Genomic DNA, 15064 nt, shown 5'->3' with positions numbered 1-15064 from the left:
ATATGACTATGTTATATGCATTTGTTGTTTGGGGATAGAATCAGGAAGCTGTTTTAAAGTCTTTGTTTTTTGTTGTTGTTTGTTTGTTTGTTTGTTTTTCTAGGCAAGCACTCTACCGCTGAGCTAAACCCTTAGCTTCATAGTGTTAACTCTTTTAGATTTGAAGCCTGTGGTTGGACTAGCAGCAAGAAATAAGACAACAGTCTTTGCTTCTTGAAGAGATGGTGATATTCTGTGATGAGTGGGTTGAGAGTGTTGGAAAGCCTTCCAAACCATGCTGATGCCTCAACTCAGATGAAATCATTCCTTCCCCATTCTTCGTCTTTCCTTTCTTTCTTTCTTTCTTTCTTTCTTTCTTTCTTCCTTCCTTCCTTCCTTCCTTTCTTCTTTCTTTCTTTCTTTCTTTCTTTCTTTCTTTCTTTCTTTCTTTCTTTCTTTCTTTTTTCCCAGACAGAGTTTCTCTATGAAACAGTCCTGGTTGTCCTGGAACTCGTTTTATAGACCAGGCTGGCCTCAAACTCACAGACTCCATCTGCCTCTGCCTCCCGAGCGCCGGGATTAAAGGCGTGAGCTACCACTGCCCAGCTTTTTCCCTATTCTTAAGAGAGACAGTCCCTTTGGCATTAAGATTACCCCAGGCGGGAAGCCAGGCTTGTTTATTTATGTTGGGCCTGTCTCTCTAGACAAAGACCAGAGCCAGTGTCTGTAGAATTCTGTTTTTCACTTAGTAGATATCCAACCTTTAGCATATTATCTTACTTAATCTTCACAACAGCTCAAAAAAGTAAACATCCATATTTCATAAACTATCCCCCAGTACACATCGGTGAATAAATGTACCCTGAACTGAATAACAGAAAAAAAGGTCGGTGGAGGGGGGCTGAGTTAACCTGGGCTGCTGTAACAGATGTCCGCAGGCGAGATGGCTTTGGCAGCAGACCGGAATGGAGTCTCTTTTCTCCCTGTTCTGGAGGTTGACAAATCTGGGACCATGCAGTTGCTGTAGTGGGCTCTGCTGTGAGAGAGAGAGAGAGAGAGAGAGAGAGAGAGAGAGAGAGAGAGAGAGAGAAAAGTGGAGAGAATGGATAGACACACACAGAGACAGTGACCGAGAGCAGGAGGCCATAGAGACAGAGGGAGACAGGAAGAGAGACACAGACAGCCACACATGCACAGAGAGAGACAGAGACAGAGACAGGGAGACAGATGAGGGTGCTCTGGTCTCTTTCTCTTCTTATAGAGCATTCTGTGGTTGACATTTGGCAGAGATGAAGTGCTATAGAAAGAACCAGAAAGGTAAAGACTTTGAGGATCATAAAGTTAAGACTTTCTGGAGGATGGTGGGCACTGGAACATCCTAAGGAGGATCTTTAGAAGAAGGTGATTTTCTACATTCATTGGCCCAATAAAAAAAAAGAACAAGGTGAGGGGTGGGACCTCTTTGGAATTCTCAGAATAACAGACAAAGCAAAAAAAAAAAAAAAGTAATAAAATGAAGTCATCTTATGGGAAAGGATCCCCCCCCACCTTCCCCTTCCCTTCCTCCTTTCCCTTCCCTCCCATCCTTCCCCCCTCCTTTCCTCCCTTGCTGGGGACAAGCCTTGACAAAAAGACCCCTCACCAGGGTAGGGATGTGGGAATTTAGAAATATCAGCAAAGAATACGAAGACACGAATAAAAATAATAAAACAGAAACATATAGAATAGTACCAGGAGGGAGTTCCAGTGAATACTGAAATCACCCACATTTAATTTCCAATGGCTTAAAATAGCCCTGACCCCAAAAGGTAGGAGTAAGACAAAGAACTCACCTAACATGATTCAAGGAAATGAACAGAACAGTTGAAGGTCACGGGGTACATCCATAGTTAAACACTCTGATACTATAACAAAACAAGTTGAACTCACATCCTAGGCTAGAATATTCTGTAGGCAAATCACTCCCTGGGTGGAATCCAATGTTATCTCCTTAAGGGAACTGGAACCTTAGTTGGATCCCTAGACTTTTGTTTGAGGTAGAAACATATCTACTTCTCTATTCCTGAAATACAAGGACTGGATATTAATCACACCTGTTGACGATAACCTTGAGAGAGCAGAGCTCTCTGACCTAAATCTAGGTGGGATCTTTGAGCTAGAAACACAATAACTTTGAAGGAATAGAAGTAAGTTCCAACTCTCTGACCTTTGGTCAAGGTGGAAATAGGCTCACATTTTTGGGCCTCCATATTTTCTCCCTTCTTCCCCTTTCCTCCCTCTTTCCTGTCTTTCCTCCCTCCCTCCTTCCTTCACTCCCTGGCTTCACTCTTTTTTTTCCATTCTTTTCTCTTCCCTTCCCTTCTCTTCTTTCTTATCTCCCTTCCTTCCTTTTTTCTTCTTTCCATCCTTTCTTTCTTTCTTCTGTCTTTTCTGACAGGACCTCACTATGTAGCCCAGACTGGCCTTAAACTTATGATCCTTTTGCCTCTTCTTCTAGAATATTGAAACTTTTCTTTTAGTTTCTCCCTCTGGCATGTTAGTTAAATCACAGAATATAAACTATGACACATTACACATCCAGACACAGACACAGAAGAGACATACAGTTCCACAGGATGTCGATTGCTTTAAAGGTCAGTTGTGTTGCGTCTTCATCTTTTAGAACAACGAACTGTAAATTCAAGTGTTTACTGTTAGCTCCTCTCCTTTGGCTCTCCACTAAAATGATCCGAGATTCGCCATTGTTTTTCGCTGGCATCTGTTTAGAACAGCAGTTATTCAGCCATTCCATGGACACAGTCTAAGGTAAGTCGGTGGAGCTGAAAGGTCAGTGCTATGCCAAACTTCCTCTGAACATTGACGCATATGATTTTTATGTCCTTGTAGTAAGAAGACAGAAGTAAGAATAGCTGCCTGTTGTAGTGGACCACACCGCAAATCCTAACCCTGGGGAGGCTGAGGCAGGAGGATTACCATCAGTTCAAGTCCAACCTAGATGACAGTAAGACCTTTTTTCAAAAAGCAAAACAAACAACTGGAGGAAGCAGAGAATCCTTCGGAACTCCAGCTAGGAAAATGCTGCCCAGGGCCCTCCACAAGCCACAGATGAAAGACTCCATCACCCCACTTTCTAAAGAAAAACTATTCGTTCATTCATTGACATTCAAGAAAACAAAAGCCTATGAAACCAGACTTATAATTTTTTTTCTGCTTGCCTTTGGGGAGAGAGATTAAAGACAGGAAACCAAGAGCAGAAAGGCCTTTAATAAAGCCCTTGTAACATTTAAAACTAAACAAAGCAGCGAGGCACCAGTGGGAGCCAAAACTAATTAGAAACCGAAATGAGACTTACTTATCAATGCAGAAATAAATCCCATAGAAAACAAAGAAGAACTTCTGTAATAAATTTAATTGAGTGGAATAATTCTTGCCTTTGCTATTTGCAACTGTGGATTTCCCCCTTTCTTTCTTTTTCTAAAATAAAGATTGTTTAAGGATGTACTCCCAGAGAAGGCATGCCATGTTCTAAGCTGTGTGTATGGTTGGAATGATTTGAAGGAGCAGGTGATGGGCTTCTTCAGAGCTATGGAGAAGCCAGGCCGGGCACCTGACGTCAGACTGGGTCCCCAGGGTGAGGCTTCCCAAGCCTGTTCATTACAGTTGCTAGGTGGAGTCCAGCCTCGCTCAGTGCATCCTCTGTGTGGAGTTCTCCACTGATGTCAGGAGCCCCAGAGCAGTGGAGAATCCTAGAGAGTAAGGCAGTTTGTTTTACCCTAGAAACAGTTATAGAATTGAATGGGAGGGTGGGGAGCTGATGTAAATGTTCCTTGAGGAAGTCTCTAGTCAAGCAGGGTGGTTCAATCCCAGTACTCTAGAGCTGTGGGGTGGGAAGGATGGGGAGAGAGGCTGACAGATCTTTGTGAGTTCAAGGCCAGCCTGGTCTATCTAGTGAGTTCCAGGACAACGAGGGCTACACAGAGAGATCCTGTCTCAAAAAACAAAACAAACAAAAGAAGAATAACTCTCTAGTCTGGTCGGGTCCCAGCCGGGCCTGGGAAACCTTGGTGGATAATTACCCACCTTCTAAGATTGCCTGGGGAGTGGTTTTGCTTGGGGAGACTGCCGCAGTCCTCAGGTGGGAGTTAGCAGCCACTGGATGCTTGATCCTTATGCATCAAGTCCTAGCTTTTAAATTTTTCTTACTTTGAAATGTTTTTTAGTTAGCATGTATGGATTATACATAATAACAGATTTTGTTCTGACATTTTCTTCCATAGGTCTAATGCATTTCAATCGTGGTCCACACTCCACAATCACTTTTCCAGTCCCTTCCTCTGTCCAATAGTCTTCCTTCTACTTCAGGTCTCCTCTCCTTCCACATCCTCCTCATGACCTAGGAAGTTCCATTAGGGTTTCTCACAGGGCCATGAGAAAGAATTGTTCGCAGCAGTGACTAGACTCCTGAAGGAACCTTCTTTCCCTTTCCAATCAACCTTTAAGTTACATCCAACCTCAGGGAAGGGTGAGGCCATAAAACACTCCCCTTTTCAGGACAAGGAGTTGACAGGCTCAGTCTCCACCGATCTTATGCCGATAACCCCAACTTTTGTGATTTCAAGAGTTCAATAGCTTTGTCAGACCTGAAAACCTGAAAAACTGCGTGACTCAGTTTCCATCTGGAGTCAATTCCGACTTGAAGAAGTCATTTGAGTTTGAGCTTGCCTGCTCTGCTTTTTCCAACCTTGAGGGCTGTGAGTAACTTCTGTGTTAGTCCATAAGAGAGAGCATTTCTGCCCAGATGAAAGAGAACATTATTCTATTAAGATTTGGGTTGGTGTATGCCAGCTGGAGGCACTCCTCGTTAGAGATTAGAAGCTGCTTGCTAGCTGAGTTCTTGTGAGAGACAAAGTACCACGTGCACTTTCTCCCAAGGACAGTGCAGAGCAGGGAGGCGGTTAGCTGACTGTACTGTTCTTTGTTCTGCCTTTTGCCTGCAATTAGTACATATGCTGGCTAAGAAATAAACTTGGGGCTGGTTGGCATTCACCTTCAGTCCTCCCAGTCTATCCTTTGTCTTCTGTCTCCCGTTTCTTGCAATCCGCCATTTCCTTTAACCTCACACCCCCTCCCAGGTACTCCCTGCTGATTCCTGTCAGAGCGGTTCTTCAGTTCTTACAGGCTTCCTGCTATTGCTGCTGTGATATATGCCGAGCCATGGAGAGGGGAGTATAGATGTCCCATTTATGCCTGGACATCCAACAGACGTTCATTCTTAGTTCTTTGACCAGTTATGAGTGTCTGCAGTCACCGCTGACCAAGGCAAAGAGAAACTTCTTTGACCCAAGACAAATAACACGAGTCTATAGACACAGACATAGTTATTGAGAAGGGAGTTTGGTGGGTATATCTTGTACATTTAGCAAAACAAAACAAAGAAACAAAAACACCAGTAGCTTCCCCACTAGGATCTGTGCCTCACCAGCCATGGGTCTCTGACCAGGTTTATGGTATAAGATGTGAGTTCCTTCCTGTGGAATGGGCATCAACTTCAACCAGAAAGCAGTTGATTACCTCTATAACACTGGTGCCATTATTGCACCAGTGGACACGTTTTGCTTGGCCTCAACACCCTATCTTAAACACTTTCCACGCTACCTTGCTCAGCACCCATCCTTTCCCAGGGTTTCTTCTAATATAGTCAGACCCCTGGGTTAGGGATACCTTGAGTGACCAAGAAGTGTGGCTTCCTCGACCTCAATGCTTCTTCAGTCCTGGTAAATGTCAATCTTTTTGCTTTTAACAAGATCCCCATATGGTTCTTTCTTTCTTTGCTTCTCTCTCTCTCTCTCTCTCTCTCTCTCTCTCTTTCTTTTCCTTCCTTCCTTCCTTCCTTTGTTCAAGATCTTGCCATGTAACTTTGACTGCCCTGGGACTTGCTGTGTGACCAGGCTGGCCTTGAACTCACAGAAATCTGCCTCCCTTTGCATTCCTAGTGTTTGGATTAAAGGCGGTCACCACCACGACTGATTGGCCTGGTTGGGTGATTCTTAGGAGGAACTAAAACTTAAGAATCACTTTATTGTTCTATTTGAAATTCAACTAAGAAAAGGTTATAGAGGAGTGTGCTCACTAGTTTTGACACAAGCTAAGGTCATCTGAGAGAAGGGAGCCTCATTTGAGAAAATGCCTCCATAAGGCTGTAGTAACCCTACAGGGGCATTTTCTTAAAGTGATTGAGGGAATTATGTTGAAGGAATCTTAGTGACGTGGGAGGACCCCTGGATAGTGGTCCTGGGTTCTACAAGGAAGCAGGCTGAGCTTTCGGTAGGCAGCTCCCCTTCGTAGTCAGTTGTTTTACTCTTTTACTCTTTTGCTCCCACCCCCAGCTCTCAAATAAATACACAGAGATTTATTATTACTAGTAAATGCCCAGCCTTAGCTTGGCTTATTTCTAGTCAGTTTTTCTTAAAGCTTTTCTTTTCTGGACGTTTACCTTTCTCTATTTCTGTATGTCTTTTCCTTCCTTCTTACTCTGCGTCTGTCTGGCTATGTGTCTGGGTGGCTGGCCCTAGAGTCCTCCTCCTTCTCTCACTCTTAGACTTTTTCACAGATTTCTCCTCTTATTTATTCTCTTTGCCTGACAGCCCCTCCTATTCTTTCTCCTGCCTTGCTATTGGCAGCTATTGCTATTCAGCTTTTTATTAGACCAATCAGATGTTTTAGACAGGCAAAGTAACACAGTTTCACAGGGTTAAAAAAATGCAACATAAAAGAATACAATGTCTTTGCGTCATTAAACAAATGTTCCACAGCATAAACAAATGTAACTCATCTTCAACTAATATTCTACAATCCCCCTCCATGGCCTCTGCATCAGTTCTTGCCCTGCTTGAGTTCCTGTCCTGATTTCCTTCAGTGATGGACTATGGATGTGGAAGTGTAAGCCAAGTAAACTCTTTGCCCCCAACTTTCTTTGAATTATGATGTTTTGTGACAGGGATGGTAATCCTAGGTAGAGCAAGGAGGAGATAAAGTCATCATAACCAAGATCTCACTAAAGCGAAACTTAACATGTGCTATGGTTTGGATGATGCTGTCTTCTCTGAGATTCAACATTAAACTTCATCCCGATACAAGAATATTAAGAGATGGGTCCTCAGAAGCGATGAAGTCATGAGGAAGAGGACTCGTGCTTTCCTGAGGGCTCCAGATGGAAAGGAGCCCTCTTGCCCTTCCATTTCCATCATATAGCATCGTAGCATTTCTCCTCCAACAAAGGAGCACTCTTGAGGCCTTGTCAAAGCTTAAGCATCCTCCTTAGGCCTTCTAGAATGATTTCTAGCATGACCACTTTCCCTGTCCTCTGTGGCCTTGTAAATTATCCTTTTATGAAGGGGAAAGCTAAATCTCTCATTGTTATCCCATATTTTTCACTCTCATTTTTATAGTTCATGTCAATGCGTATTATGAATGAAAAACAAACAAGCTTATAGTCCAACGCACCAAAACAGAGCCTCCTGATGGGGAACGTGATAAAGGAAGGACACAGAGGGTGAGTTGAGGTGCTGGCAAACCTCTGTGCGCGGAGCCACATCATGTTTCCTGTGGAATGGAAGCTCACCTTCAGTAAGACCTTCACCTTCAAGGCTTGTAATGTGTGGAACAGATGTTTTAATTTACCAGAAATCATTTGCATAATCAATCCTACATGTGGTTTATCAAACCTGCCAAAGAGCAGGTGACAATATGGAATTAATAGGATTACTAATTTGACACATCATTGAGATTGATTTGACCTCGCTTGATCTCATCACACCCAGAGGTCTGTACAGGAAGGAACAAAGGACCATGAAATGCCCTATGTAGCAATCTAAACCCATCTCAGTAGCATCAGTGATGCTCAGCCCGACCTCGGACCTCAGTGCCTTTCTTTCAAACTCTAAATTGAGAGGAAGGCAATGGGTGTTTATTTGGGGGTCTATCTGACTCACAGTGTCCTTGATTTACTGAAAGTAATTGACCCATCTCTCCTCTTATGCTTTGTGCGTGAATGTTGTCTTCCTGGCCTCTTGGGTTTCCCTTGAGTCCAGGCACAAGGAGATGCTACAGTTGAGAACACATTGGCTTAAGTGTTTACTTTCAAGCCTAGATAATTAAAATAGAGAATTTATTTATTTATTTGTTTGTTTGTTTGTTTGTTTGTTTGTTTGAGACAGGGCCCAAAGATCCACATTTAAGAGAGAACATATGGCATTTGTCTTTATGGGTCTCCCTCAGTGCAGGAAATAAGACCAAAAATTGACAAATGGGCCCCCATCAAGTTAAAAAGCTTCTGTATAGCAAGTAACAAAACAACAACAACAAAAACAAAAATCAAAACAAAAACCCATTCAACTAGCTTCACCCTTTATTTCCATTTCTTTAGCCTTCCTGGTGCTCTTCTGCTGCCCCAGGGTTCACCTAGAGTATGATTTTATACCATATCTTCTTAGGCTGCTTTTGGTTGTGACAGTTTCTCAGATGTTTTCGTGGCCTGGGCAGTTTTGAGGAGTACTACTTAGGTATGACGCAGGATGCTTCTCGACAGGACACTGGCTCATGCTTTAGTCACGATTAAGTGGCGCTGTAAGGGTTTAGCAGGGAAGGTTTCAGGGGTAAATGTGTCATCTTTTATTATTATTATTATTATTTTTCTCTTTCTTTCCTTTTTTCTTTTTTCCCTTCCTTCCTTTCTTCTTTCCTTTCTTCCTTCCTTCCTTCCTTCCTTTTTTTTTTTTTTTCGTCAGAGACGGGGTCTCGCTATGTTGCCCAGGCTGGAGTACAGTGCCTATTCACAGGAGCGATCCCACTACTGATCAGCATGGGAGTTTTGGCCTGCTCCATTTCCAACCTGGGCCGGTTCACCCCTCCTTAGGCAACCTGGTGGTCCCCCAGCTCCCGGGAGGTCACCATATTGATGTCGAACTTAGTGCGGACACCCGATCGGCATAGCACACCACAGCCCAGAACTCCTGGACTCAAGCGATCCTCCTGTCTCAGCCTCCCGAGTAGCTGGGACTACAGGCATGCGCCACCCGCGTCCGGCTAAATGTGTCACCTTTCTTGTGTCATATCGAGGTCACGCTGTTTGTAAGATTGTTCGACTACGATAGCAGCTGTGGCCTGGCCGAGGCAGTGTTTTGTGCAGTTTCTTACTGTTAGCACTACTCCTGGCTCATCCTCCCCACCTTGGGGAAGGAAAGCTCTAATTTAATGCCCACGTTAGGAGAACACCGGCACAAATGCTTTGGGGTTATTCTGTGTCAGAGACCTGTCTTCTCTTCCTCTACTTAAAATTTATCCAATCAGTTCTCAACATTAGCAAGGCTTGTGAAAGGTTATTCTGCACAATGGGTTAGACTCTGGCATCACTTTATTTTGTATTTTAAATTGTTTCAATTTTGTTCACTGAAAAGCCTTTCTGGAGCTGGAGAGATGGCTCAGCGGTTAAGAGCGCTGACTGCTCTTCTAGAGGACCCAGGTTTAATTCCCAGCACCCACATGGCAGCTCACAACTGTAGCTCAAGGTCCAGGAGATCAACACCCTCACACAGACATACATGCAGGCAAAATATCAATGCACATAAAATAAAATAAATAAATCATTAGAGGGAAAAAGGCCTGTCCATCTGATCTTGTTGTTTACTTTTTAACGGTAAAGTTGGTTAGCATTTTAGTTAGCATTCATATATATATGAATTTATGAATGAACATATACACATTATATATTTGAATGAATATGTCAATAGCCATTTTACTGTCTAAACTCTGAATCTACGACATAAAGTGGCCTTCCTTCGCCAGGTGTCCTAGAGGAAATGTGCATAGTGGTGACAATCAGAAACATAAATAACAGCACAGAAAAGAGGAGAGCGCTTTGCAAAGCTTCAGAGGTCTAGCACCGGCTGGTGAGGGCTTTCTGGCCACAGGGCTGAGGCCCAGAGGCTACTCATGGCATCTGCTCTTCAACCATGTTCTCTTCCCTACAAGCCCAGCTCCCCACCAGGCCTCTTCTTTCTACAGATGCCTGTTCAATCTGGAAGTAGCTCTCTGGCAACAAGGCTGTACATAGACAGATGGTGATTGGGTCGAGGGCTTTCCAGACAAAAGCCGTCATAGAGCTGGCAAACTTGGGGATCCCCAAGGCAAAGCTTGGGGAACGCAGATCAGAAGGGTTTGTATTAGCTCCTCCTTGAAAAACAGACCTCTCCAATGGCTCAAAAGGACAGTGGTTTCCTGGCTTCTGAGGTGCAGGAAGTACTCAGCAGGGAGGCCCTGGTGTGGGGACTTTCACGATGGACACAAGGGTTACCTCAGGATGAAATTGATTTTCCCCCAGGCTGCCATCTATGTACTAACTACACAATGCTGTGTCGAGTCCCTCCGGGGTCTGAGGCAAACGGCATTGACGGTGCCTATTTTGTCCGTTATGTATATATACTTTTTAATCCATTGGTGGGGTCTTGCACAGAAGTGAGGGAAGAAGCTAACACAGACAGCGACGTGCTGCCTGGGGTGTGTGTCTCTCTGATCTTGCCCTTTTCAAAAGCTTCCGTCCTTCAGATTTATTCTGCAGCACCAGAAGCACAGCTCATGGTGCGTTACTTCTCTTCTGTCAGGGAAGAGGCAGCTGTTGCTGGTGATGTCACAGCTCAGTGCTGTCACCACTACCCGGTGACGCACCCCACTGGCTCTGGACCTCACTGAGTCTTTCCCTCTAAAGCAGGAAGTGAAGGATATGAAGTGGCATTTCATTATAATCTCTGGGAGAGATGTTAGTCATGGGATAATTGAGAGAAGTGAGCTGAGGAAATAATGTCACTCCAAAGTCAAGGGACCTGCGCAAACACGAACAAGGCCCAGGCTCCTGGACAGTGATTAATCTGCCGCCGCTTGCTCTGGGCGGTGCCGTCTCACTTGTGCGGCCTGTCTTATCATTTTTAAAGTCCCAAGTATTTATTATTCTGACTCATTTCTAGGAGTCTTTGGAGAAGGATTGATTATCTGGTCGGATACAGAGATATCTTTTTGGCGTGGACTTGGCTCCTTGCTCGTGGCGAATGGGCAGATCCTGTCCTCTTTCTTCTCTCTTCCTATCATTCTCACTCACTGACCACACTTGCTGATTCCCAAACTTTTCAGTTTCATCACCCTGAAACTGATGCTGCTCAACAATCCTTGGCATGGGGCCCAGCTGCTTCCTCCTTAGGGTAGTTCCCGATTCTCTCCCCTTTTTACCTTAGAATGTCAGCTTCTCCATTCTTCCATCTTCTCAGTGTTACTCCACTATGTCTCTCATCCTTCCTCTCCGATGAGATCAGCCCCTCTCTCTTTATGCACATAAACCTTAGTGGGACCCATCCCTAGCTCATCTTTTGAAATACAGTTCTGCAATTAGATTCTAATCTAGTCCTCTCATTTTTCTGGCCACGGCTTTTAAAGTCAGTTAATGTTCTAATATGAAGTCATTCATTCTAATTTAATAATAATATGAAAGCATATCCCATGTATGCCTCTGACAAAACTGTTACCATTAGAAGTGAAGCCCTAATGATGAAGACACAGAATAGGATTGGTAATTTAATCACAGCGGCCATTTATGTCTATTCTATCTGCATTGCTTACAATATTTGAGGCCTACAGTAATTTCTGGTAATATACAACCATTTCATAGATAAGAAGATTTATGACCAAAGACCTCATTGAACCCACGTGTGTTTTGTTTTGCTCTTGTGTGGCTGGTGAAATGCTATCATACAGCCTGTTGTCTGGATATAGCACAACACTCTCTACTATTTAACACAAATACACAGACGTTGTAGCTCAATTCTAGTGTTTTCTACTGGGAATGAAAGATAAACGAGCTTCGATATGGCTCTACTTTAATGCAGTAATCCCTGTCAGGTACCTACAATTTGCAGGATTCTAGAAACTGCTTCTCCGTTTTTCTCATGGGAACAACCCTGTTATGACGGTTGGACTGGCCTGGACTCAGACTTCCTCCCACAGGTTTGTGGGTAAGAATTTTAAGAACATACATTTCAGGTATTTTCATCTGTCTAACAGTGACATGGAATTTTTGTGAAGCCCCAGTAACTGCAGACAGGGGTGGCAGCCTGCAGAGAGGCTGAGGAATGGCATTTGAGTACCTGCTTCCATCCCTCTGCCACCCCATGAATTCTGAAGACATCCTCACATCTGGAAAGCAGACTATTGCCAAGTGGTAATGGCACACACCCATAATCCTAGCACTCAGAAGGCAGAGGCAGGAGGATCTCTGTGAGTCTGAGGTCATCCTGGTCTACAGAGTGACTTCCAGGACAGGCTCCAAAGTGACATAGAAAAACCCTGTCTCAACAAACAAACAAACAAACAAACAAACAAACGAGAATGACTATCAATCACTTGGAGCCCCCCCACCAGATTTTAACTTCTCTTGACTGCAGATCTTCACATGGGTTGAAAGTCGCTGAAACATGAGGACATCATCCAAGTCTGGCTCATGCCAGTTCCCAAATGGGATTGTCTCAGTTTCTTGCTGACCTTGAATACCTCCAAAAAGTAATCTTATTGATGATAGACAATTGCATTAAAATATTAAAATGTATTTTGATAAAATGACAAAAAATTCTAAAATTAATATGAAAACTAAAAAATACTGAGAAAAAAACAAAAAGCAGGAGGCAGCAGACTTATTGACCTCAAACTTCAAAGCTACAGCTGTCAGCCGCAGTATTGGGCTAAGGAGAGATGACCGTGGTCCATTGAGAGACCGTGGTCCACAGCAGGCCCAGGATTAGATTCATATAGTCAGGTGTGCTCAAATTGAACAAGGGTGCCAAGAATACACAATGAGGAAAGGACACGTGGTCTTGGTAATTCCTGATCTCAGGAAGACTAGATATCCACATACAGAAGAACGAAACAAACCTTAAATTACATCATCCACAAAAATAAACCCAAAACGGATTAATGACTAAATAGAAGACCTTAAACTGTAAAACTATCAGAAAAGTGGGAAAATGATTTACAGTATTGATCTTGACAATGACTTCATAGTTGTGACAACAAGAACACCCACAGCAAAAACAAAAATAAGCTATGGATGTCACATCAAATTAAAAAGTTTCTGCACAGCAAGGGACCCAATCAATAGTGTAAACCATTGAATGCCAGAAAATACTTACCGCTCGTCTTCAGTGCACTAATTTCTACAGTGTGCAAGGAATTCTATATGGCAGAACAAAACAAAACCTAGCTCTACTATCCAATAGGCTCGGGGTTTTGTTGTTGTTGTTTGAAACAGGGTTTCCTTGTGTAACTCTGTCTGTCATAGAACTAGTTCTGTGGACCAGGCTGGCCTCGAACTCAAAGATCAACTGCTTCTGTCTCCCAGATGCCAGGATTAAAGACATGTGCACCCAGATCAGTCTTGGGATTTGAAGAGACATTTCTCCAAAGAATACACATCAATGACCTATAATTATATAAAAAGATGATCAACGTCATTGACGATCAAGGAAAAGCAAATAAAAAGCACAGTGAGCCTTGACTTCACACTGTTGTGTGTTGAGATGGCTATTACCAAAGAAAGGGAAGCAAATCCCATTGTCTACTAAGTCTAGATGAGCCTTAAGGAACTGTACTAAACGAAATAAGCCAGTCATAGATGACAAATACTGCAGTATTCTGGTGGGTTTTTTGTTTGTTTGTTGTTTTTGAGGCAGGATCTCGCTTCATAGCCCTGACTGTCCTAGAACTCACTCACTATGTAGACCAGGCTGGCCTCAAACTCACAGAGATCCACCTGCCTCTGTCTCCTGAGTGCTGGGATTAAAGACGTGCGCCATCACCGCTGTATATCCCAAGCTATGCATCTTGCTATGTATCCCAAGCTAGTTGGAAATTCTGTGATCCCAATTCTTCAGAGTGCTAAGGAGTGCACATATATGAAGTATCTGAAATAGCCACGTCTTAGCAGCAAAGGGTAGAACACTGACTGCCAGCGGTTGAGCGGTGGTTGGAACTGTTCATATACGCAAGTGAAGTCCCAGATCTGCAGGATGGGTCAGCTCCAGAAATCAGCTGGATAGCACCATCCCTGTGACCTGGACTGTGTCCTGTGCTCAATGCCTGCCAGGAAGTAGAACTCATGCCGTTTTCTTGCCACGAGAAAACAAGTATCAGCCAAGTCAAACATTAAGACATCGTGAAAGCAAATGGAATCAGTTTTACTGGGTTTGGATAACTGTGGTGAGTTTTATTCCTTAGTCTTCCTCTCTCCTCCTTCCCTCCCTCCCTGTCTTCCTTCTTCCCCCATGCCTTCTTTCTCTTTCTTTGAGACAAGGTCTCACTATGAAACCAAGCTGGCTTGGAGTTCACAATCCTTCTGTCTCTGCCTCCTTAGTGCTGGGTTTACAGGCATGTGCCACTATGACTAGCTTCATTTTTGTTTATGTAAAAACTTAAAAAAAACCTCTATCTGTCTATCTATCTATCTATCTATCTATCTATCTATCTATCTATCTATCTATCTATCTATCTATCTATTTTTGTGTGTGAAAGCATGTAGAGAACGAAAACAATATCTTCTTGATGTTAATTATCTTGATGAGGTCAATGAGTAGCTTGTAGCTGAGATGGCACAAGTTCCACACCCCCAAAGTGGAAAAGACTGTGTTGGGCTGAATGTAAGTGTTGGGGTGAGCCCTAGGCAGGTCAAGGCCTGGTCTACATTGATGGGAGAGGAGAGTTGGTCATGGTATGCCAGGCGAATGTACCTCAGGATCCCTCTAGGTGCAAACAGGGTGGGATGTGGTCCTGAAGATGGTCTAATGCCTTTAAGGTGGCCAGGTGATGGTAAGCTATTAGCTTTTCTTTTGTTTCTATCAGCGTTCTGTCTGCCCCTCTGAAATTCAGGTAAGTAAACAGCGTGGAGGATGGAAACAGGCCATGGTGGCCAGTGCTTGTGACTTGTATGTGTTCTTCCTGCTCCGTAGTCTGGTCTAAGGACAGTGTGTAACATTAGACCAGGACAGGACGACCT

General features: G+C 43.6%; 1 non-coding gene across 1 annotated transcript; it reads right to left on the bottom strand.

The window, feature by feature from the left end:
• Nucleotides 1–8762: 8762 nt before the first annotated feature.
• LOC148119649 (signal recognition particle RNA) lies at nucleotides 8763–9064 on the bottom strand. Its single transcript, XR_015735065.1, has one exon.
• Between the last annotated feature and the right edge of the window lie 6000 nt (nucleotides 9065–15064).

Source organism: Myodes glareolus, chromosome 15, assembly GCF_982192425.1.
Source record: "Myodes glareolus chromosome 15, mMyoGla1.1, whole genome shotgun sequence".
NCBI classification, from domain to species: domain Eukaryota; kingdom Metazoa; phylum Chordata; class Mammalia; order Rodentia; family Cricetidae; genus Myodes; species Myodes glareolus.
The sequence above is the reverse complement of the archived record's forward strand: the minus strand, read 5'-3'. Positions and strand labels throughout refer to the sequence as shown.